Raw genomic sequence first — 23,945 nt, 5'->3', positions numbered from 1 at the left:
ATCCTGCTTATTTAACTTATATGCAGAGTATATCATGAGAAACCCTGGACTGGAAGAACCACAAGCTGGAATCAAGATTGCCAGGAGAAATATCAATAACCTCAGATATGCAGATGACACCACTCTTATGGCAGCAAGTGAAAAGGAACTAAAAAGCCTCTTGATGAAAGTGAAAGAAGAGAGTGAGAAAGTTGGCTTAAAGCTCAACATTCAGAAAACGAAGATCATGGCATCCGGTCCTATCACTTCATGGGAAATAGATGGGGAAACAGTGGAAACAGTGTCAGACTTTATTTTGGGGGGCTCCAAAATCACTGCAGATGGTGACTGCAGCCATGAAATTAAAAGACGCTTACTCCTTGGAAGGAAAGTTATGACCAACCTAGATAGCATATTTAAAAGCAGAGACATTACTTTGCCAACAAAGGTCCATCTAGTCAAGGCTATGGTTTTTTCCTGTGGTCATGTATGGATGAGAGAGTTAGACTGTGAAGAAAGCTGAGCGCCGAAGAATTGATGCTTTTGAACTGTGGTGTTGGAGAAGACTCTTGAGGGTCCCTTTGACTGCAAGGAGATCCAACTAGTCCATTCTGAAGGAGATCAGCCCTGGGATTTCTTTGGAGGGAATGATGCTGAAGCTGAAACTCCAGTACTTTGGCCACCTCATGCGAAAAGTTGACTCATTGGAAAAGACTCTGATGCTGAGAGGGACTGGGGGCAAGAGGACAAGGGGATGACAGAGGATGAGATGGCTGGATGGCATCTCTGACTTGATGGACATGAGTCTGAGTGAACTCTGCAAGTTGGTGATGGACAGGGAGGCCTGGCGTGCTGCGATTCATGGGGTCACAAAGAGTCAGACACGACTGAGTGACTGAACTGAACTGAACTTAACTGATTGCGCCCTAATCAATATAGCTACATACATGTAATACAGCCTAGGCATACAGAAGGATACATTCTTTTGCACATTAAACAACTCAGTTGTCAAACTGGTACAGTTTACACAGGATTAATATTATACAATGACTTAATATTTACCCATTACATATCTCAATGTAAAAAATGAGCTAAATAAATCATATGGATTTAGAAATTCAAACATGTGTGACAGCATTAATAGATATATAGTGTAAACTTCAAAGGTTATCATCCCTGCTGTTAGTGGTTTTAATGGCCTGTAAGTTTTCTTAAATAAATGTTAATTTCCCTAAAACTACAAAATGATTAGCTGATAAATGTTTAAAGAAAAATATATTTGGGTACCAGGGAAAAAAAGAAAAAAACAATCTAGTAATTTTCCATCAGATAATTTTTTCCAAAGCTTTATTTGCTCTTAGATAATGCAGTATGTTTTGGATTTTAAATCTCAGACTTGGCATGCCTATATCTCAATGAGAAACACATTCTTTCATGAAAAAAAGACTTTGTTGACAGAGTGAACAAAAAATTATAACTTTAATCAAAGATTATGCTCTGCTTCAGATAGCATCTGTGCCATATTTAGCCATATGCATGATGTAGTTTGATGTACACCAAAAAAAAAAAAAAGAAAAAGAAAAAACCTCACAAATTGCAACAAAAAGCTCTTTGTCACTTTCTTGCCTCAGTGCCAAAACTGTCACTGTTGTTTACTGCTCTGGACTGGGTAAAAGGCAGTTGTCAATCCAGACACTGCCTTTGAGGAAAACTGTAGCTGCCGATAGTAATGCCTTAGAGATGGTGAAGCCGTCATGTTACCTCATGAGAAACTGAGACACAGAATGCCTGAATATTGATAGATGGAAGTTTGGAAGCATAGAGAATCAGTAAACAGACTGAATGAGGGCTACGAAGCAGCGGGAGAAGCATTAAAGAAAGCTCCACCAGTTAACTGCTAATTTTACTTTTGGTTGCATTTGTTCTTTTACATCTTGTCCTTAACACAACCGTTTCAATATTAAACTTCAAGAAGGTTTAAAATGCTAAAATATTTAAACAAAATGTTAAGACAGCAGGAAGGAAAGTTATATCCAACCTAGATACCATATTGAAAAGTAGAGACATTACTTTTCCAACAAAGGTCTGTCTAGTCAAGGCTATGGTTTTTCCTGTGGTCACGTATGGATGTGAGAGTTGGACTGTGAAGAAGGCTGAGCGCCGAAGAATTGATGCTTCCGACCTGTAGTGTTGGAGAAGACTCTTGAGAGTCCCTTGGACTGCAAGGAGATCCAACCAGACCATTCTGAAGGAGATCAGCCCTGGGATTTCTCTGGAAGGAATGATGCTAAAGCTGAAACTCCAATACTTTGGCCACCTCATGTGAAGAGTTGACTCATTGGAAAAGACTCTGATGCTGGGAGGGATTGGGGGCAGGAGGAGAAGGGGACGACAGAGGATGAGATGGCTGGATGGCATCACCGACTCGATGGACGTGAGTCTGGGTGAACTCCGGGAGTTGGTGATAGACAGGGAGGCCTGGCGTGCTGCAATTCATAGTGTAGCAAAGAGTCGGACACGACTGAGTGACTGAACTGAACTGAACTGAAGACAGCTGGAGACTGGAAACTTGCAGCAAAAGATACCTTTTACCAGTTGATAAAATTCTGTAGCAGAAATACCAATGTTTGGCCTTTTTGTTGTTGTGCTCTTGACAGAAGTGTATAAAAGAAATTTAAGACTTTATAGAGAATTTTTTAAAAGAACCCAAATAGATATCTCTCTCAAAATGCTAATCAGGATAATAAAATGTGTATTTCGGGACAAACCTTACAGCAAATAGTGAAAATATAAGAAACGGATAAATGTCTGTTCCTGAACTTCACATTCCACTCCTGAAAATGTATGGGTGAGGTTATCTATAGGTGAGCAATTCCAGGCACCAAAACCTGTATCACTCCCCAGCGTCATAAAATGCTTTTTCTCTTTTTCCTGAAAATTATACAGAGAATAGTTCTCTTCTGTAGAGAGTCATAAATAACGCAAATACTCTGCCAAACATGTCACAAAGAAGATGAAAAGCCAAACAACTGGCCATCAGTACAGGCTCTTTCAGCTGACATCATGATGACTTTGTAAGGTCACTTGAAGTACCTATCCATCGAAGCACATGAGCTCTCTACCAGCGGAGGGAGGAAAACTGAGTGGTGCCCCACTTCAAATTGCACCAGATCCTACTGCTTCATCACTGGCTTTTAGGTCCTGAAAGCTTTTGCACAAATAAAACATTTGGGGTTTGTTTTGTTTTGTTTTCACTAAAACCAGGAAACCATATGAGTCTTGAACTTGCATTCTTAATACAGCCTAATATCTGTAATGTAAATAGTATAAATGCATAATATAAACATACAAGGAAAATATGATATTGCCTATAATATTCTCACTTCTCAGTGAGTTCATTAGGAAAATAAATACTTCACTAGTTTGAGTATTCACAGCAACTAAACTACATAAGATACCAATGACATAGGTACTATTTTCTGAGATGACATATATTTCCACTCACAGCTTGACAAAACAAGAATGAGGAAAGCTGTATTTCAAAGAATATCAAACTTGTCAGGAACTTTAAAATCATCTAATCCAGTTGTTTTGTTTTGTTTTTCCCACAATTCCAAGACCAAGAATCTGGAGATATACTTATAGAGCTTTAAATCACTCTGACTGACCATCTAAGGAAACGACTCTCTTTTCAGGTTTTCACTTTCCAGTTAAGTCAAGGAAAATAATCTTAGTTACTTATCTTTTTTTTTTTTTTTAATAAACAGAGCCTTAAGTAGACCCTAGTACCCAGTGTTTCTCTGTGTTCATTGTCAGAGGTGACTTCTAGTCAAAGCATCATTATCCATTTTTCAGTTACAGTAGTTATATGGAGTTTCCTACCTAGATAATTTTACTTCTGTGAAATAAAAGTGTTTTTATACTGCAGATATGACTATTTACTGTAAAATGCATTAATGTAAAAGACAGGATGTGCATTTTGAACAAGTTGTTTCTAATGTACACTCTAGGAACAATCCATTTTTTAATCAGGACTCAATACCTAAAGAGAACTATACTTGAAAGATAATGTGTCCCTAATCAAATCTATACTAAATGCTTCATTCAGCAGTATAAGATAGGTTAGATATCATCTTTGTTGGTTTAAATAAATGCTACTCAAGAGAAGCAATGAGTTAGAAGGAGTCCTGCACTCAGGATCCTGAATGGGATGATCCTGCATATTCTCATTGCATGGAGGACCCTGTGGTCTGGTCATATTCCAAGGATATTAAATAATAAGGATATTATCTGTCCTTATTCAAAGATGGCTTCAATAAGAACACTACAATCACAACACTGGCATCGGAACACTGTGATGTCCCTTTTGGAAGTCTTTCTTGCTATAGCTAGTGTTCAGAAGTGGAACTTCAAAGGTTCTTATAAAATATATAAGCTCTTTTGGTTCTTAGTTGCTAATACCTTATTTCTTTCATCTTAGAGTGCACATTTCCTTACATTTTAACATGCCTGAAATTGGATATGTCATATAATCAATCTCGTTACAATTATGATTAGAAGCGTTTCTCTCTCAGTGGTTTATAGAATTATTGTGCCTCTTACAATAGATAGTATCTCAGTTTTGGTGAAATATGGTAAATGTTTGCACATTTGACAGAATTTGATCTGAGATTTTCATCCATTGTAATATATTATCTAGCAACAAAGTTGTCAGGAAGAGGAAAATGTCCTTTACCAACCTGTTACCACTGGAAAACTCATTTATCAAAGAGATTTTTGCTGAATGGCCAAATTGACTCAAAGATAATTTTGCATCATGATTCAACTCAAAGAACTCAGTAAAAAAAAAAAAAAAAATTAGAGGTTGTTAAGTAAATATGGAAAATATTAGAAAGTCTTAAATGAATGAAGTTTGGGAAAAATTAATCTGGTCAAATTAAGAAACTACAAATTAATAAACTAAGAATCAGTTAAGCAGTCAAATGGCCTAAGATCCCACGTAAACAGAGTGCCAGGATTCGCATAATGACCAAGGTTCATAACTATTTTATGCTGTGTGCACTGTTTCTCAGTCATTTCCAACTCTGTGGTCCCACGGACTGTAGCCTGCCAGGCTTCTCTGTCCATGGTATTTTCCAGTCATGGATTCTGGTGTGGATTGCCACTTCCTCCTCCAGGAAATCTTCCCAAACCAGGAATCAAACCTGCCTTTCTTGCATCCCTTGCATTGGCTGGCAGGTTCTGTGTTATAGTTATCTATTGCTCCATAATAAATTATCCAAAGCATGGAGGTTTAAAATAGCAAATATCCTGTCTCTATTTCTGTATGTTGGAAATCCAAGTGTGGCTTGGTTGAAAGCTTCTGACTCGGAGTCTTTCACAGGCTTCAATCAAGTTGTTAGTCAAGGATGAGATCTCATCTGAAGGCTTAAGTGGGTGAGACTGTTAAGAATAAACTTCTACACTTGTTCACATGATTGTTGGAAGGAATTTTAAATGATGACAGTCGCTCCAGAGACAATAAAGTTCTCCACATCATTTGTTCTATATTATAATAAATACTTACCACTTTTCAGTTTGTATTGCATCTTCCTGATATTAATGGCCAAGATTATCATCGCCACAGACAAAATTTTCAAATGCATGAAAATCATATCTATATTTTGTGCCTATTAGTGCATACATTTTAGGAAAGGCAATTAAAGTTAACAGAGCATTTCTTGGATAATAGAATTATGGTTGATTCTGTTTTACTTCTTAAAAGTTTTCAAGTTTTCTACAATAAGCATGTAAAATGCAAATTATTTTAATAAATGAATTTTCAATGTCTTAAATCTCATCAGCAATTTATGTAAACTATAATATATACACTTTCATGTTTGCTTAAAATGTATTACTTTCTGCACTTAAGATTTTTCCTTGAAAGTTCAGAATTATAAGTCCTTGGATATGTTTTTCCCTGAATAAGTGTAACACCAAAAAAGACTTTCAGCTCTGTGGCCAATTCAAAGTTCATGCCAAGCTGCAGAAGCAGAAAAAAAAAAGGTAGAAGAAAAGGCCCAGTTCCTTCTGCTCTCTCAGTCAAGGCAAAGCAGTCAGAAAGGTCAAATGAATTGTTTTCTTTGTAAATTTGGCTTCCTGAGCAGGTAGATCAATTCACACTTTTCATTTCTGTCTTGCCATTTTGCACAGTCGAACATGGGCTATATAAAGGCATCATTATTAGGGAAAATCTCTTTGCAAAATGTCCAAATGCAGTCATTTGGATGGAGAGGCCTTTTTCTCACCAGGCACAGCCTCTTACAAAGTGGGTGTTGGGTATCCAATGGCCTATGAATTGTACCTCTGGCTTGACTAATAACTGATGTCCCAATTACTCTAGAGAAGATGTCCTACCTATTCTAAGAGATCAGCTCAGGAACCAGGGAAACTCAAAAAAGAAGAAAAAAAAATGATGCTGATTTAGCCTGAAGAAAGTTTTGGAATGTGAATCATTTACATTTCAACATTAAAAACAATTGCATGGCTTTTTTGTCCCACTTTTAAAGATACAAAAACACTGAGCTGTGACCCCACACAAAGACTTGACATTTTGGCCCCTAACATATGATTTATTCTTTTTAAATCAAAATTGTTTACTTTATTAACAGATCAGAAAGACTTATTTTGTCTTAAATGTTTCCAGGATGTGCTTCTTTCTGAGGATCCCACTACAGTCATATAAACTTGTACATATGTTCACACACAATTATAAGCTTAGAAGAGATCATAATTCCATGACTTCATCACAGTGGCTTTCAAGGCTGGAATAGTAATTACAGCTGTGCTCACTGTATTCATCATGCTCTTCACAAAAAAAAAAAAGTCATATGAAACAATAAGTACCTTCAAATTGTTTTAGAAATAGGGTGGTATGTAAATAGAATGAACAAATATATTAGAAGCTAAATTATGATTTATATTTACAGTCTGGTATGATTTTCTTACCCCTGGAGGAGAAAATGGCTACCCACTCCAGTATTCTTGCCTGGAGAATTCCATGGACAGAGGAGCCTGGTGTGATACAGTCCATGGGATCGCAGAGTCTGACAGGACTGAGTGCTTAAACTTTCACTTTATTTTCTTCATAGTATTTTTAACAAATTATAACAACTTCCTTTAATTTAGCATTCCCAAAGAAAAAAAGTAAAATGTTTACAGATAGGTTCAGTTCAGTTCAGTTCAGTTGCTCAGTCGTGCCCGACTCTTTGCAACCCCATGAATCACAGCACGCCAGGCCTCCCTGTCCATCACCAACTCCCAGAGTTTACCCAAACTCATATGTATAGAGTAGATGATGCCATCCAGCCATCTCATCCTCTGTCATCCCCTTCTCCTCCTGCCCCTAATACCTCCCAGCATCAGGGTCTTTTCCAATGAGTCAACTCTTTGCATGAGGTGGCCAAAGTACTTGAGTTTCAGCTTTAGCATCATTCTTTCCAAAGAACACCGAGGACTGATCTCCTTTAGAATGGACAGGTTGGATCTCCTTGCAGTCCAAGGGACTCTCAAGAGTCTTCTCCAACACCACAGTTTAAAAGCATCAGTTCTTCAGTGCTCAGCTTTCTTCACAGTCCAACTCTCACATCCATACACGACCACTGGAAAAACCATAGCCTTGACTAGACGGACCTTTGTTGGCAAACTAATATCTCTGCTTTTGAATATGCTATCTAGGTTGGTCATAACTTTCCTTCCAAGGAGTAAGCGTCTTTTAATTTCATGGCTTCAGTCACCATCTGCAGTGATTTTGGAGCCCAAAACAATAAAGTCTGCCACTGTTTCCACTGTTTCTCCATATATTTCCCATGAAGTGATGGGACCAGATGCCATGATCTTATTTTTCTGACTGTTGAGCTTTAAGACAACTTTTTAACTCTCCTCTTTCACTTTCATCAAGAGGCTTTTTAGTTCCTCTTCACTTTCTACCATAAGGGTGGTGTCATCTGCACATCTGAGATTATTGATATTTCTTCTGGCAATCTTGATCCCAGTTTGTGCTTCTTCCAGCCCAGCATTTCTCATGATGTACTCTGTATATAAGTTAAATAAGCAGGGTAACAAAATACAGCCCTGACAAACTCCTTTGCCTATTTGGAAGACCTACTAGACCTTTTAGAACTAACACCCAATATAGATGTCCTTTTCATTATAGGGGACTGGAATGCAAAAGTAGGAAGTCAAGAAACACATGGAGTAACAGGCAAATTTGTCCTTGGAATACGGAATGAAGCAGGGCAAAGGCTAATAGAGTTTTGCCAAGAGAACGTCTGTCACAGCAAACACCCTCTTCCATCAACACAAGAGAAGACTCTACACATGTACATCATCAGATGGTCAACACCGAAATCAGATTGATTGTATTTTTTGCAACCAAGATGGAGAAGCTCTATACAGTCAGCAAAAGCAAGTCTGGGAGCTGACTGTGGCTCAGATCATAAATTCCTTATTGCCAAATTCAGACTTAAATTGAAGAAAGTAGGGAAAACCACTAGACCATTCAGGTATGACCTAAATCAAACCCCTTATGATTATACAGTGGAAGTGAGAAATAGATTTAAGGGACTAGATCTGATAGACAGAGTACCTGATGAACTATGGACAGAAGTTCATGACATTGTACAGGAGACAGGGATCAAGACCATCCCCATGGAAAAGAAATGCAAAAAAGCAAAATGGTTGTCGGAGGAGGCCTTACAAATGGCTGTGAAAAGAAGAGAAGCAAAAAGCAAAGGAGAAAAGGAAATATATTCCTATTTGAATGCAGAGTTCCAAAGAATAGCAAGGAGAGCTAAGAAAGCCTTCCTCAGTAATCAATGCAAAGAAATAGAGGAAAAAATATAGGTAGGCAAAAGCAACTCAGACAGTCAAGCATAATCCTGAAGAAAATCAGGAAGGCTAATTTTAAAATAAATTTTTGATAACTAGGAATGTAGATAAGAAAACTCCATAAATTGCTGAATTATCTATCAGCTTTGTATTATACATTAGAAACTCCTAAGATTTTGAATTTCCAATGTTTTTATTTCCAATGTGTGTATTTAAACTGTGAGTAATATCTCATATGAAACCTTCCATTTGAAAGATCAATAAGCAGTATAATTTAGCCACCCAAAGATAAATGAAACCTACCTTGCAAGTTTCATATCACCCCAATGCCATGTCTTTAGATTCAATAAATCATGACTATCATGATGATCAGCTATAGCTGGGAGAAAAGAAAAAGTTAACATATTAAATTCTAATGCTTAATAAATGGAAAAAGAATAGCATATCAATTAGAGGGGATACAGAAAGAAAAAAAAGGAGGAATTTTCATACAGTGTTATTTAACATAATCTCTCAAAGGTACATATGGTATGCAAGAGCTACTTTTCAAATTTAAAGAGTGCCAAATAAAAAAGAATGCCAAGAAACGCTTCTGTTGCTTTGTTTTATTTTTGCTTTTGTCATCTGGCTTTACTTGGGACTGTGTCCTGAAGAATATGCTTGGAAAATATCAAATTATCTGAAAAATATATAAGCGCATAGATACTCTAGTAGTCTGAAACAATATTCATGCAACAAAATTGAAGGCCTGTTATGTGTTCTTTTAACAGTAGGATTAATATGAAACTATAATACATAGTCCTTTTCTTTCAGGAGTTTTCCATGTGCATGCTAAGTCACTTCAGTCGTGTCTGACTCTTTGCGACCCCACGAACTGTAGAACAACCTAGACAGCATATTAAAAAGCAGAGACATTACTTTGCCAACAAAGGTCCGTCTAGTCAAGGCTATGGTTTTTCTAGTAGTCATGTATGGATGTGAGAGTTGGACTATAAAGAAAGCTGAGAGCAGAAGAATTGATGCTTTTGAAGTGTGGTGTTGGAAAAGACTCCTGAGAGTCCCTTGGACTGCAAGAAGATCCAACCAGTCCACCCTAAAAGAGATCAGTCCTGGGTGTTCATTGGAAGGATTGATGTTGAAGCTGAAACTCCAATCCTTTGGTCACCTGATGCGAAGAGCTGACTCATTTGAAAAGACCCTGATGCTGGGAAAGATTGAGGGCAGGAGGAGAAGGGGATGACAGATGATGAGATGGTTGGATGGCATTATTGACTTAATGGACATGAGTTTGGGTAAACTCCTGGAGTTGGTGATGAACAGGAAGGCCTGGTGTGTTGCGGTTCATGGGGTCGCAAAGAGTCGGACACAACTGAGTGACTGAACTGAACTGAACTGAACTGTAGCCCACCAGGCACCTCTGTCCATGAGATTCTCCTGGCAAAAACTCTGGAGTGGGTTGCCATTTCCTTCTCCAATAATGTGGTGATTTTAGGTCTTTCAGCTGTAATTTTTTGTTAGCTCCATATCTAAAGGGACACAGCTAGTGATATAAATTAGTGCGTGTGTGCTCAGTCATGTCTGACTCTTTGGTACCCCACAGATTGTAGCCTGCCAGGCTCCTCTATCCATGGAAATTTCCAGGCAAGAATATTGCAGTGGATTGCCATTGCCTCCTCCAAGGGATCTTCCCAAACCAGGGATCCACCTCGCACCTCTTATGTCTCCTGCATTGGCAGGTGGTTTCTTTACCACTGTGCCACCTGGAAAGTGCTAAAATAAATTAGACAGACCACTACTTTTTGTGTTCTTCTATTAAAATGTTAACATAATCCTTCTTCTAAGATTCTTTGCTTTTTTTCACATAAGCAACTGTTACTACCCCCAACAAGGAAACTATTCAGTAGAATTCCCCAAGGATAGTGCTAATCAATTTTACCTGCTCTGAACATTGAAACTGTATTTAAAAGAAACCTAGTGGATATATTTACCTGTGAAGATACCTGAAGGCATTGTTAAACCTAACCTTACAAAAATAATAGTAGAATTTCTCAAGAATGACCATATGCCCGTTTTATAATGAGAATCCTCTTTAGTTCATGATATATATTTATATTTAATGGAGAAGGAAGACTCTGTGCTTTTCCAAGCTAGGTATGAGTACTCCAACACCCCCAAGAAGATCAGAATCAGAGCACAAACAAGACATAAAATTCTCAGATGTTTAATTTTGAAAGTAGTCCAGCTGTATGACAGTAATATTTGGTGGAAGACGTGATCATCCACAGGAATTTTTTTATTACCATCTCCCACCCCCAAACTAGCTAAAGTATCTTAGCCTGGAAGAGAGAGGAGATGGCCATGTCTGCCTCTCTTCTGGCAGACCTCCAGGGAAGGACACATTCTCAGAGGTCCCATCGTCAGGGGCAGAAGTTGTGTGCCTCTCCAGAGCTCCAGGCAGTAGCCTGGTCAAAGCACCCACTCGCCTCCACGGGGAGCAGGGGGAGAGTAGCTACAGAACAGTCTGGACCACGTGGGCTCACAGCACAAGGAGTCTTTTGCAGTCCCCTCTACATGAGGCAAAGCAAAACAGCAAAAGAGCATGGACGTTAGCTGAGAAATGAAATGACCTGGAGATAAGGAGAGATAATGTAACCAGAACCAGCAGAACTCAGAATGAACCAAACACAGGCTGTGGTGCATAGCTAGCAGGTTATGTGAGACCCCAGAGTGCAGATGATTTCCTAAAGAAAAATAGAGCGCTAGAAGATGTCTGAGCTCATCTAGAATTGACTAGATTCAGTGTCCTACCGTCAAGCAGAGTGAGTACTGAGAAAGTAACATTAAATTGATTTGCAAGAAAAAGTGTTATGTTTTTTCACATCCATCTCTAAAAACAGTATCCACAAAACAATGATTTATACCATAAAACAGCAAGTTCTCAAATTGTTCCTTAAGAGAAAACTGGTGATAACTCTGACCAGAGTGACAAAGATACTGGCCTAATCAGAAGCCTCTGTGACTCTCTTGTCCCCAGCTGTCAACACTGATACGGCTGCCACTTGGCTTTCATTCTTAAGAAATCATCTTTATCTTATACCTTTCAAACTATAATTTTTAAGCATAAAATCATTATCAGCTGATTTCTAGGAATGATTTGGCTTCCTTCCAGTTAGCTCGGCAAAACACAGACTGTGAGACTGCCATGTTCCACCCTTCTTGTCTAACTCTTTAAACTAATCTAAACTACTTAAAGGTTTCCCTGGTAGCTCAGATGCTTAAAAATTGTCTGTATTTCTGGGGACTGGGTTCTCTCTGCACTAACAGAAATTTTGTAAATATAAGACAAAAGAAAGGACCCTGTGAAGGACTTACAATGAGAAGAGTCAGTTACTGTTTGACACCCAAGAATTCAGTAAGTACTTGCAGGGGGTTGAGGTATAGGAAGCCAATAAATGAATCTGAGCTTCTGTAGACCTTTTATTACATACTCATGTGAACACTATAATTCTCATGGAGCACCATTAAAAATTATTCCAGAGGATATGGAACAAATCACAACAACTTTTGAAAAACAGTTACCTCTTTATATGGTACTCACTGATTTCCTTATCTGTTTTCTAAACCAGATTATCAGCTCCTTGAAAACAAGGACTATATTTTGTTCATTGTTGTCATAACTAATTCCTATAACAATGCCTGAAATATAATAGGTATTTAATAAATGCTCTTAAAGGAAAAAATAAAGCAAGAAATTGTCTTAATTTAACAAGCATAGATCTCTCCAGCTGTGTCTAGAATACACAGCATCAATCAGAATCGCATGTTAATTGTTCTTTTTCATATCCTGCTTTATGTTTAAATGAGATCATTCCAGCAAGAACTGGAACTTCCTCCAATCATTAAGAACAAACCACAATATCCCTTTCAAGGTAAACAGGAAACTGTCTAAAGTTGTTGCTGGGCTGCTGAAATGTTCCCATTAGAATAGAAATTCTCTCATGTATACACAGGTTGACCAATTTGAATTGAAACTTCTGACTCAACTCAGCCAGTGATGTCATTTCCTCTCTACATTTTAGGTGTTTTGTATTTGATTTTTGCATGTTAACCTGAAGAAGAGGCCATTAAAGTTCAAAGTACCACTCTGCTCCCAGTAGAGGGACAGACTAAGTCTCTCCATGTGCTTTCCTATTTCCGTGGTCTCTTCATTCATATTATCTAATTTAGTGCTCTCAAAATTCCTATGAGCTAGAGTCCCTCTTATCATTTAATGAATAAGCTGAGGCTAATGGTTTTGCTCAAGGTCACATTTTCAAATGGCAAAGTCAAGACCAAAGCCCATCTAGGTTTTCTAACTCTGTAACACCCTCCCTCTCACTCTACACAAACTATCTTTTTTATAGAAAAATATGACATTTTAGAATGCTTTGTCTGGAAAACTAGAAAATTTTATTTTGTTTCACATAGAAATATACTTAACAGTCTTAATTGTGATTGTGAATCAGTAACACTAAAGAAGAAGAAAAGCTGAGTGTAACTGCTATGTATCTGTTAAAATGTCTAGGGCATAAATATATGTCTTAGGGTAACACTTTTTCCTGAGAAGAGTTTGTGGATACATTATCTCATTTCCTGTGGCAAAGTTTTCTTGTCCTGGCTCTGAATGCAGACTGAGACACAGAGCCAAAGTGTAACTCCTGACGGAATCCTGGCAGCAGAGTCCTGGCTTCACTACAGCTTGCTGTCACCCAGAAACCCTAAGGAAATATGCAAATGTTCAACAGATTTGCAAAAGTGGATTAAAGTGTGAATAGTGGTTTTCTTTTTTTAAAGTCACTCACACTGACCTTAGTTCTGTACATAACCTTGACATCTTACTAATGCACATGAATAATTTCACCATAAATTCACAAGGGAAAGGAAGCAGGTATTGTTTGTCATTATTTCCATTTAGCCTAGTTCCTTGTGTGTATCGGTAGGTGCTTCATAAGAGTATGAATTTAGTATAAACGTATGTGTGAAAAATCATTGCTATTATGAAGAAAATGTCTCACTTCCTCACTTCCCCCACACCTTGCTTCTAAGAGGCGGTAGATTGTACAATATCAGTGTGGTGGATATGAGGAGGCAAAGACAACAAACAGACAAATTTATCTGCTTAAGGAAAAAAGGTGAAGATAAATAAATATCAGAGAAGGATTTCAGGAGGTGGAAAAAAAGATTAAGTGAACTGGAGAAACTGCAAGATGAGTTTTCATGGAGAAAGCAATCAAAGACAGAAAAATAATTTGGAGAGGAATAGAACAAGAATTTCTAATTTTTTTTTTTTTTTTAAGACTTACTTTATGGTCTTTGAGCTCTCCATTGCCCACAAAATATTTAGTAAAATCTGTTACTCCCTAACATCATGTCATCAGATTTGTTTCAAGAACATGCAAAGAAATTCTATGTACCTCAAAGTAGGAAAAAAAAGGTTGTTTAGATCTGTGTTCACTAGCTTAGTGTTTATAGTATCTTTTCATCATATATGCAAATTCATAGACTTTTAGAATGAGAAACATCCTCAGAGAATCACTATCCAAACCTCTGTGCATGCAGAAAGGGAAACCAGACGCAAAGAAATTAGTTTACTTTTACTCCATTTCATTAGATCTAAGAGTCTTTGTAAAAAATACCATTTTTTAATATATACCAAGAAAGAAAACTGAATGCCATTAATTAACCTATAGCACAATGCTCTTTATAATTTAGAACTTTATTTTATGCTTAATGAAAGAGCTATTTTAGAAGAACATGTTAAAAGACACCATGAAAATATGTCAGCCAAATCCAAAACGTGAGAAGTTCTGTTATAAAAACAAAACTGTTTATTTAACAACAGCAAAAATAGCATAAAGAAAGGGTGAACTATTACCGATTAAAAGAAAGTTGAAACATACTAACCAAATTATAACATGTAGATCTTATGTGAAACCTAATTCTAATAAACCAAGTGTACAGATTAATTTTTCAGGTAGCCAGGAAAAACTGAATATGAACAGGGCATTAATTTTTATTATAAAATTATTATTAATACTAGTAAGTGAAATAATACTATGAAGGTTATGGGTTTTTCAATTCTTTATGTGTTAGAAATATACTGTAAAGAATTTAAAAATGATGTGATATCTGGCATTTGATTTTAAATCCTGTTATCCATGCCAAAAAAAAAAAGAAAAAAATAGATATAGATAAAGATAAATAAAAGAATAGATAAAACAAAAACAACAGGAAGTTGGTCCCTTTAGAAGCTAGAAAATAGATATAATTGGGTCCTTTATATTATTACCTTTCCTGCATATGCTTTAAAGGTTCTGTTGAAAAAATGTTTTTAAAGCTTTTCATATTTATTTAGGCAAAAGTTTTATTATATACTATATATTAAAACATATAACACATAAATAAAATGTGTTATTTTTAAAGCATCTCACATTCAAAGCCAAACACTTCTAAATCCCTTTTTGGAAACTGTTTTATAATTTTTTTTATAGTTTTAGATTTACTGAGACATTGTAGAGATAGTACAGACTTTTAGAGTTATACAGTACAGAGTATATATAAACATATATATATATATAACCAGTTTCACTTTGTGTTAATATCTTGAATTAGCATGATATATTTGTTGTAATTAATGAACTAATACTGATAAGTTATTAATTTAATTGTTTTAAATAAATGTAACTATTCAAATTTCCTTAATTTTTACTTAATGTCCTCTTTATGTTCCACAGTATCATCCATTACATAGCTTTACATTTAGTTACCATTTCTTTTTAGTCTCCTGTTAAGTGTGGCAACCTCTAAATTTTCATTGTTTTTAATGACATTAGTAATCTGGGGGTGGAGAAGGCAATGACACCCCACTCCAGCCCTCTTGCCTGGAAAATCCCATGGACGGAGGAGCCTGGTACGTGGCAGTCCATGGGGTCCCTAAGAGTCAGACAGGACTGAGTGACTTCACTTTCACTTTTCACTTTCATGCATTGGAGAAGGAAATGGCAACCCACTCCAGTGTTTTTGCCTGCAGAATCCCAGGGACGGGGGAGCCTTGTGGGCTGCTGTCTATGGGGTTGCCCAGAGTTGGACATGACTAAAACGACTTAGCAGCAGCAGCAACAGCAATCTGGGGCAGTATCATTCAAGTATTTTGTAGAATGTCCTCTATCAGGATTTGACTCTTCTCTAACGATTAGACTGGAAGAATAGATTCTAAGGAAGAATATAATAACATATCAAGCGTACATATTATCAAGATGACATCACATTTGAGTTGACCTTCAACACCTCGCTGAAGCCATCTTTGTCAGATTTCTCCATTGTAAAGTTCCATACTATATGCTTTGGAAGAAAGTTGCTCTGACCTTCCCATATTTTTTTTAATGGCTGAAGAAAACATTATTTTTGTTTTTCTTCTTAATTTTTTTTAATTGAAGGGTAATTGCTTTACAGAATTTTGTGGTTTTCTGTAATACATCAACAAGAGTCAGCCAGAGGTCCATCCATATTTTATGCTCCACCTCCTTGAGGGTGGAGTATCTATGTAGTGTATTTTAAATTCTTTAACAGAGAGATTTGTCTCTTCCTCCCCACTGAAGGCTGAGTCTTTATCAGTTGAGCCACAAGGGAAACCCAAGAATACTGGAGTGGGTAGCCAATCCCTTCTCCAGTGGATCTTCCCAACCCAGGAATGGAAACAGGGGCTCCTGCATTGCAAGTGGATACTTTACTGAGTTATCAAGGAAATCCCATTTATTTACTTATCCAATCATTTATTTAATTTCAGTATGGACTCACGGATATTTATTTTATACTTAGGATTATGAAGTGAAGTGTAGTCACTCAGTCATGTTTGACTCTTTGCAACCCCATGGACTGTAGCCCACCAGGCTCCTCCATCCATGGAATTTTCCAGGCAAGAATACTGGAGTGGGTTGCCATTTCCTTCTCCAGGGGATCTTCCCAACCCAGGGATCAAACCCAGGTCTCCCGCATTGCAGGCAGACACTTTACCATCCGAGCCACCAAGGGAAGACCACTTTGGATTATGGTCCAATTCAATTATTATTTACTCAAATTATTCAAATTATTCCAGTTTTGACCAGGGCTCTTCATTTGGCCCCAGTGTTTTATTAACACACTCTTAGCATTATGTTGTTGTTGTTTTTCAATACTTCTTTATTCACTGTTACTATAAGATTCTCCAGACTCAAATATTTCCTAGCCCAGCACAAACACTGTTAATCAAGTCATCAATATCCATTTTTTCTTCACATAATTTGTCCTCTGCATTATCAAGAATATTAGTGAAGAAGTGTATAATATAAGAGTGTTCCAAAGCTGTGTCACGGTTTTCTTCCAAGATGTTGACACCCATTCTAAACAGGACTTTTGACGTAATATCAGAACATAAACAACTTTTTTATGCAGCTGTGAACATGTTTTCTCGTGTGCTTTCAGTTACAACTATTTCACATCTGCCAGATGTCAAACAGCAATTATAAAATCCTTTAGTGCAGTTCTCCTGATGACAAATTCTCTTTTTTACATGGAAACTTTCTTATTTAAGATTCACTTTGAAGACTCTTTTGGCTGGATATAGACTTCTAGGTTAGTAGTAATTTTTTTCCTCTAGAATCTAGGTCATCAGCGCAAATACCAGTGGGGTTCTCGGTCTCATAACTCAACTAAAATTATTACTGGAATTCCCTCTCTCCCCACCTGGCTGAAGACACTCAGCACTTCAAAGATTTAAAAATCTAGTGTTTTCTTTCTTCCATAATTTCAGTCAAGAAGTTAGCTGTCTATCTTAATTGCAGTGCTTTTAGTACTCTCTGTCTCATTTCTTTTCAATTTTTCCCCTTTTGGTTTTACTTGTTTTTCTATAATATGTCTTGGGTGGATATCATGTGACAAAAACAAATTTGGAAAATTCTCAATCACCATATTATTAAATATTCATATTATCCAGTTCTCTCCACTTGGTCTGCTATTCAAATATTTAAATCATATCTCACACTGTCCTTTGTTTCTCAGTCTTTCTAACCTTGAATCTGGCTATTTCATTTCCTCCTTCTTCTAGGTCATATATTCTCTTTTCAATGGTTTCTAATCTGCGGGCAATTCATCCACTGAGGATTTTTTTTCTCGTACTATCCTGTTTTCCTCTGATATAATTTAGCTATAGCCACCTCTCTGACAAATTTTTAATCATGTCTTGAATTCCTTGAAGATGTTCATCATAATTATTTTAAACTCTGTCCATGATAACACATAATTATTTGAATTCCCTGTGGGTCACTTTCAACTTGTATTGTTTCTCTTTGACTTGAGTTATTCTTTGTTTTTTTCATTTGCCTAGATATTTTCTCATGGAATGTTAGATATTATATTTGAAAATTTGCAGAAACAGTTTTAGACTCTGAATTATGTCAAGTCTATCTGACAGAATTTATTTTTGGCAAGAAGCTAGACTAGGAAAAGTAGAATTTTTAGACTATCTTAATCAAATTAGTTACTGAGAAAATTTGAATTGGACTTAAATTCCTTGAAAGGTGCTATTTTGATGGATTACTCTTATTTCTAAAGGGTAAGTATTGGGAATACAAACAAAAACTTATATTTTTCCCCCGATACCTATTCTCATAAGATTCTGACTCCCAGTTTTGCCCTTTTAGTCTAAGAAATCTGTTGGGAGATTTGTTTAGCTTTTTATTTTCTCAGCCACCATTTTCAAAATCAGAAGATTTCTCTGTACAAAAGCAGCCTCAAATTCTGGGATCACATTTCTGTGGTTCTCACCTCTCCTGGATAAGTGATCTCACAATTCCTTACTGTGTTGGTACCTTCATAAGGGCTTAATGCTTCATCCACCTTATTCAATTGTTCTAAATGGGAGCATTGGTCCAAACTATTTACTCATGATGGCCAAGAGTAGAATGTCTTACACTCACATTTCTAATATTGTCATACTACTTCTGCCCTCAGTGACTGATATTATAAGCAAATGATAATATCAAAAAAATTAAAGTCACTGATTATTAATTATCCATTTATAGAATTGGTGTATAAACAAAAAATATTGACTATAATTGGGAAAACTATAAATACTCTAAACTTTAATCATAGAAAGTAACTTTGTAGAAGCTAAGAAATAAGGTTCAAGAAACTTTTTTTAAAAGTCTCAAATAAACAACTTAACTGCCATCTAAATGAATTGGGAAAAAAGAAGAGTAAGCAAGAGGAAGGCAATAATAAAGATCAGAAAGGAAATAGAAACCCCATCAAAAAAAAAAAAAAAACCAGAAAAGATCAATGTAACCAATAGCTGATTTCTTGAAAAGATAGACAAAATTGATGTCATTAGCAAGGCTCCATTAAGACAAAGAGGGGATCCAAACAAACAAAATAAGACATGAGAGGAGAAATAAAACTGATTTTACAGAGATAAAAACATCATGAGAACAAAACTATAAATAGATATATGACAAAAAATAGAAACTTAGAAGAAATGGACAAATTTCTAGAAACCTAAACTTCAAAGAATGAGTCAGAAAGAAATAGACAATCTAAACAAACTCCTCAGTGAAGATGAATTTGTAGTTTAAAAAACTGCCAGGAAATAGAAACCCAGGCCTGGATGGCTTCATAGGGATATTGTAGCAAACATATGAAAAAGAGCTAATACCTATCCTTCTAAAATTATTCCAAAAATTTGAAGTGCAGGAAATATTCTCAAATTTATTCTACAAGGCCATTACTCTGATATCAAAACCAAAGATGCTACAAAATATGTATGTAAAAATTCTCAAGAGAATAATAGCAAATTGAATTTAACAATACATAAAAAGTAATATACACCATGATCAAGTGGATTTAGTCCAGGGATGAGAGGATGGTTCAACATCCACAAATCAACCAATTATGACACACCACATTAATAAAAGGAAGGATTTAAAAAAATCACATGATCATCTCAATAGAGGCAGAAAAAGTAATTGATAAAATTCAACATCCATTCATGATAAAAACTGTGACCAAAGTTGGCATAGAGGGAAAATATCTCAATATAATAAATATATCACAACATATCATAATATTTATGATAATCTGACAGCTAACATCATACCACATGAAAAGCTGAAATCTTTTTCCTTAAAATAAGGAACTAGACAAGTATACTCAGTTTTACCACTTCTGTTTAACATGGTATTAGAAGTTCTAGTCACAATGATAAGAAAAGATAAAGAAATAAATACCTTTAGAAGAAATAAAAGGCATCCAAATTGGAAGGTAAGAAATAAAACTGTCACTGTTTGTAAGTAACATAATACTGTACATTTAAAACCTAAAATGTCCACAAAAAACTATGAAATCTAATAAATGAGTGCAGTCAAGTTATAGGGCTAAAGTTCAATATAAAGAAATCTGTTGCTTTTCTATACACTAATAATGAGCTACCAGAAAAATAAAGGAAAAAAACGATTTCTTTTAAAACCACATCAAAAATAATAATATACCTAGGAATCAACTAAACCTAGGAGGTGAAAGATCTATATGCTCTAAGCTATAAAACATTCAGTTCAGTTCAGTTCAGTTGCTCAGTCGTGTCCGACTCTTTGCGACTCCAGGAATCGCAGCACACCAGGCCTCCCTGTCCATCACCAACTCCCAGAGTCCACCCAAACCCATGTCCATTGAGTCAGGGATGCCATCCAGCCATCTCATCCTCTGTTGTCCCCTTCTCCTCCTGCCCCCAATCCCTCCCAGCATCAGGGTCTTTTCCAATGAGTCAACTCTTCACATGAGGTGGCCAAAGTATTGGAGTTTCAGCTTCAGCATCAGTGCTTCCAATGAACACCCTGGACTGGTCTCCTTTAGGATGGACTGGTTGGATCTCCTTGCAGTCCAAGGGACTCTCAAGAGTCCAACACCACAGTTCAAAAGCATCAATTCTTCTATGCTCAGCTTTCTTCACAGTCCAACTCTCATATCCATACAAGACCACTGGAAAAACCATAGCCTTGACTAGACAGACCTTTGTTGGTAAAGTAATGTCTCTGCTTTTGAATATGCTGTCTGGGTTGGTCATAACTTTCCTTCCAAGGCATAAGCGTCTTTTAATTTCATGGCTGCAATCACCATCTGCAGTGATTTTGGAGCCCAGAAAAATAAAAATTCTTCCCCAGGAACATGGAATATCTCTCCATCTGTTTATGTCATCTTTGATTTCTTTTGTCAGTGTCATAATTGTCTGTGTACAGTTCTTTTGTCTCCTTAGGCAAGTTTATTCCTAGATATTTAATTATTTTTGTTGAAATGGTGAATGGGATTGATTCTTTAATTTCACTTTCTCATTTTTCATTGTTAGTATATAGAAATGCAAGTGATTTCTGTGTATTGATTTTGCATCCTACAACTTTGCTAAATTCATTGATTGGCTCTAGTAATTTTCTGATACTACCTTTAGGGTTTTCTCTGTACAGTATCATGTCATCTGCAAATGGTGAGAGCTTTACTTCTTTTGTAATATGGATTCTTTTATTTCTTTTTCTTCTCTGATTCCTGTAGCTAGGACTTCGAGAACTATGTTGAGTAACAGCGGTGAAAGTGCACACCCTTGTCTTGTTCCTGATCTTAGGGGGAATGCTTTCAGTTTTTCACCACTGAGAATAATGTTTGCTGTAGGCTTACGATATACGGCCTTTACTCTTTTGAGGTAGGTTCCTTCTCTGCCGATTTTTTGAAGAGTATTTAATCATAAATGGGTGCTGAATTTTTTCAAAGGCTTTTTCTGCATCTATGGAGATGATAATATGGTTTTTATCTTCCAGTTTTTTAATATGATGTATCCCGTTGATTGATTTGCCTATATTGAAGAATCTTTACATCCCTGGAATAAACCCAACTTGATCATGGTGCATGAGCTTTTTGATGTTTTGCTGAATTCTTTTTGCTAAAATTTTGTTGAGGATTTTTACATCTATGTTCATCAGTGACATTGGTCTGCAGTTTTCTTTTTTGTGTTTTCTTTGTCTGGTTTTGGTATCAGGGTGATGGTGGCCTCCTAGAATGAGTTTGAAAGTGTTCCTTCCTCTGCAATTTTTTGAAAGAGTTTTAGAAGGATAGGCTCTTCTCTAAATGTTTGACTGAATTCTTCTGTGAAGCCATCTGGTCCTGGGCTTTTGTTTTTGGGGAGATTTTTGATCACAGCTTCTATTTCAGTGCTTGTAATTAGGTTGTTCATAATTTCTTTCTTCCTTGTTCAGTCTTGGAAGATTGAACTTTTCTAAGAATCTGTCCATTTCTTCCAGGTTATCGATTTTTTTGCCATATAGTTGTTTATAATAGTCTCTTATAATTCTCTGTATTTCTGCATTGTCTGTTGTAACCTTTCCTTTTTCATTCCTAATTTTGTTTATTTGATTCTTCTCTCTTTTTTTTTCTTGCTGCCAATTTTATCTTCTTAAAGAACCAGCTTTTAGTTTTAATAATATTTACAATTGTTTCTTTCATTTCTTTTTCATTTATTTATGCTCAGATCTTTATGATTTCTTTCCTTCTACTAATTTGGGGGATTTTTTGTTCTCTTTTTTCCAATTGTTTTAGGTGTGAAGTTACGCTGTCTATTCGATGTTTTTCTTGTTTCTTGACGTAGGATTGTATTGCTGTAAACTTCCCTCTTAAAACTGCTTTTGCTGCATCCCATAGGTTTTGAGTGTAGTGTTTTCATTGTGATTTGTTTCTAGAAGATTTTTTGATTTCCCTTTTGATTTCTTCAGAAATCTGTTGGTTATTTAGAAACGTGTTGTTTAATCTCCACGTATTTGTGTTTCTTACGCTTTTTTTCTTGTAATTGATACCTAGTCTCACAGCATTGTGGTCAGAGAAGATGCTTGATATGATTTCAATTTTCTTAAATTTACTGAGGTTTGATTTGTGACTCAAGATGTGGTCTATCCTGGAGTATGTTCCATGTACACTTGAGAAGAAGGTGTATTCTTCTGCATTTGGATGGAAAGTCTTAAAGATATTGATAAGATCCACCTCATCCAATGTATCATTTAAGATTTGTGTTTCCTTATTAATTTTCTATTTTGATGATCTGTTCATTGGTGTGAGTGGGGTGTTAAAGTCTCCTACTATGATTATGTTACGGTCAGTTTCTCCTTTTATGTCTGTTAGTGTTTGTTTTATGTATTGAGGAGCTCCTATGTTGGGTGCATAGATATTTACAATTGTTATGTCTTCCTCTTGGGTTGATTCCTTGATCATTATGTAGTGTCCTTCCTTATTTCTTGTAATATTTATCTTAAGGTCTATTTTGTCTGATATGAAGATTGCTACTCCAGCTTTCTTTTGCTTCCCATTTGCATGGAATATATTTTTCCATCCTTTCACTTTCAGTCTATATGTGTCTTTAGGTCTCAAGTGGGTTTCTTGTAGACAGCATATATATGGGTCTTGTTTTTGTATCCATTCAGCCAGTCTGTGTCTTTCAGTTGGAGCACTGAATCCATTTACATTTAAAGTAAATATTGATATATACGTTCCTATTGCCATTTTCTTAATTGTTTGGTGTTGACTTTGTACATCTTTTTCTTTTCTTGTATCTGTTGACTATCTAAGTCCCTTTAACATTTGTTTTAAAGCTGGTTTGAAGGTACTGAATTCTCTTAACTTTTGCTTGTCTGAAAAGCTTTTTACTTCTCCATCAATTTTGAATGAGATCCTTGCTGGGTACAGTAATCTTGGTTGTAGATTTTTCCCTTTCAATACTTTAAATATATCCTGCCATTCCCTTCTGGCCTACAGAGTTTCTGCTGAACCTGTTAAGCAGCTTGTATGTTTCCCTTCTTTGTTATTTATTGCTTCTCCCTTGCTGCTTTTAATATTCTTTCTTTGTGTTACAGTTCAGTCACTCAGTCGTGTCCGACTCTTTGCAACCCCATGAATCGGAGCAGGCCAGGCCTCCCTGTCCATCACAAACTCCCGGAGTTCACTCAGACTCAAGTCCATCGAGTCAGTGATGCCATCCAGCCATCTCATCCTCTGTCGTC

General features: G+C 36.3%; 1 long non-coding RNA gene across 1 annotated transcript in view; it reads right to left on the bottom strand.

Moving 5' to 3' along the window:
• Positions 1-23,945, bottom strand: part of LOC147365606 (uncharacterized) — a 64,109-nt gene that overhangs the window by 3,316 nt on the left and 36,848 nt on the right. Inside the window, exon 2 of the long non-coding RNA XR_015132290.1 lies at positions 9,151-9,226. This is a non-coding gene — a long non-coding RNA (uncharacterized LOC147365606). The remainder of the gene's footprint in view (positions 1-9,150; positions 9,227-23,945) is intronic.

The sequence above is a fragment of the Bos grunniens genome, chromosome 9 (assembly GCF_055505025.1).
Source record: "Bos grunniens cultivar Pamir isolate PY7600 chromosome 9, Bosgru_T2T1.0, whole genome shotgun sequence".
Lineage (NCBI taxonomy): Eukaryota > Metazoa > Chordata > Mammalia > Artiodactyla > Bovidae > Bos > Bos grunniens.
This window is presented reverse-complemented; position numbering and strand designations above follow the sequence as displayed.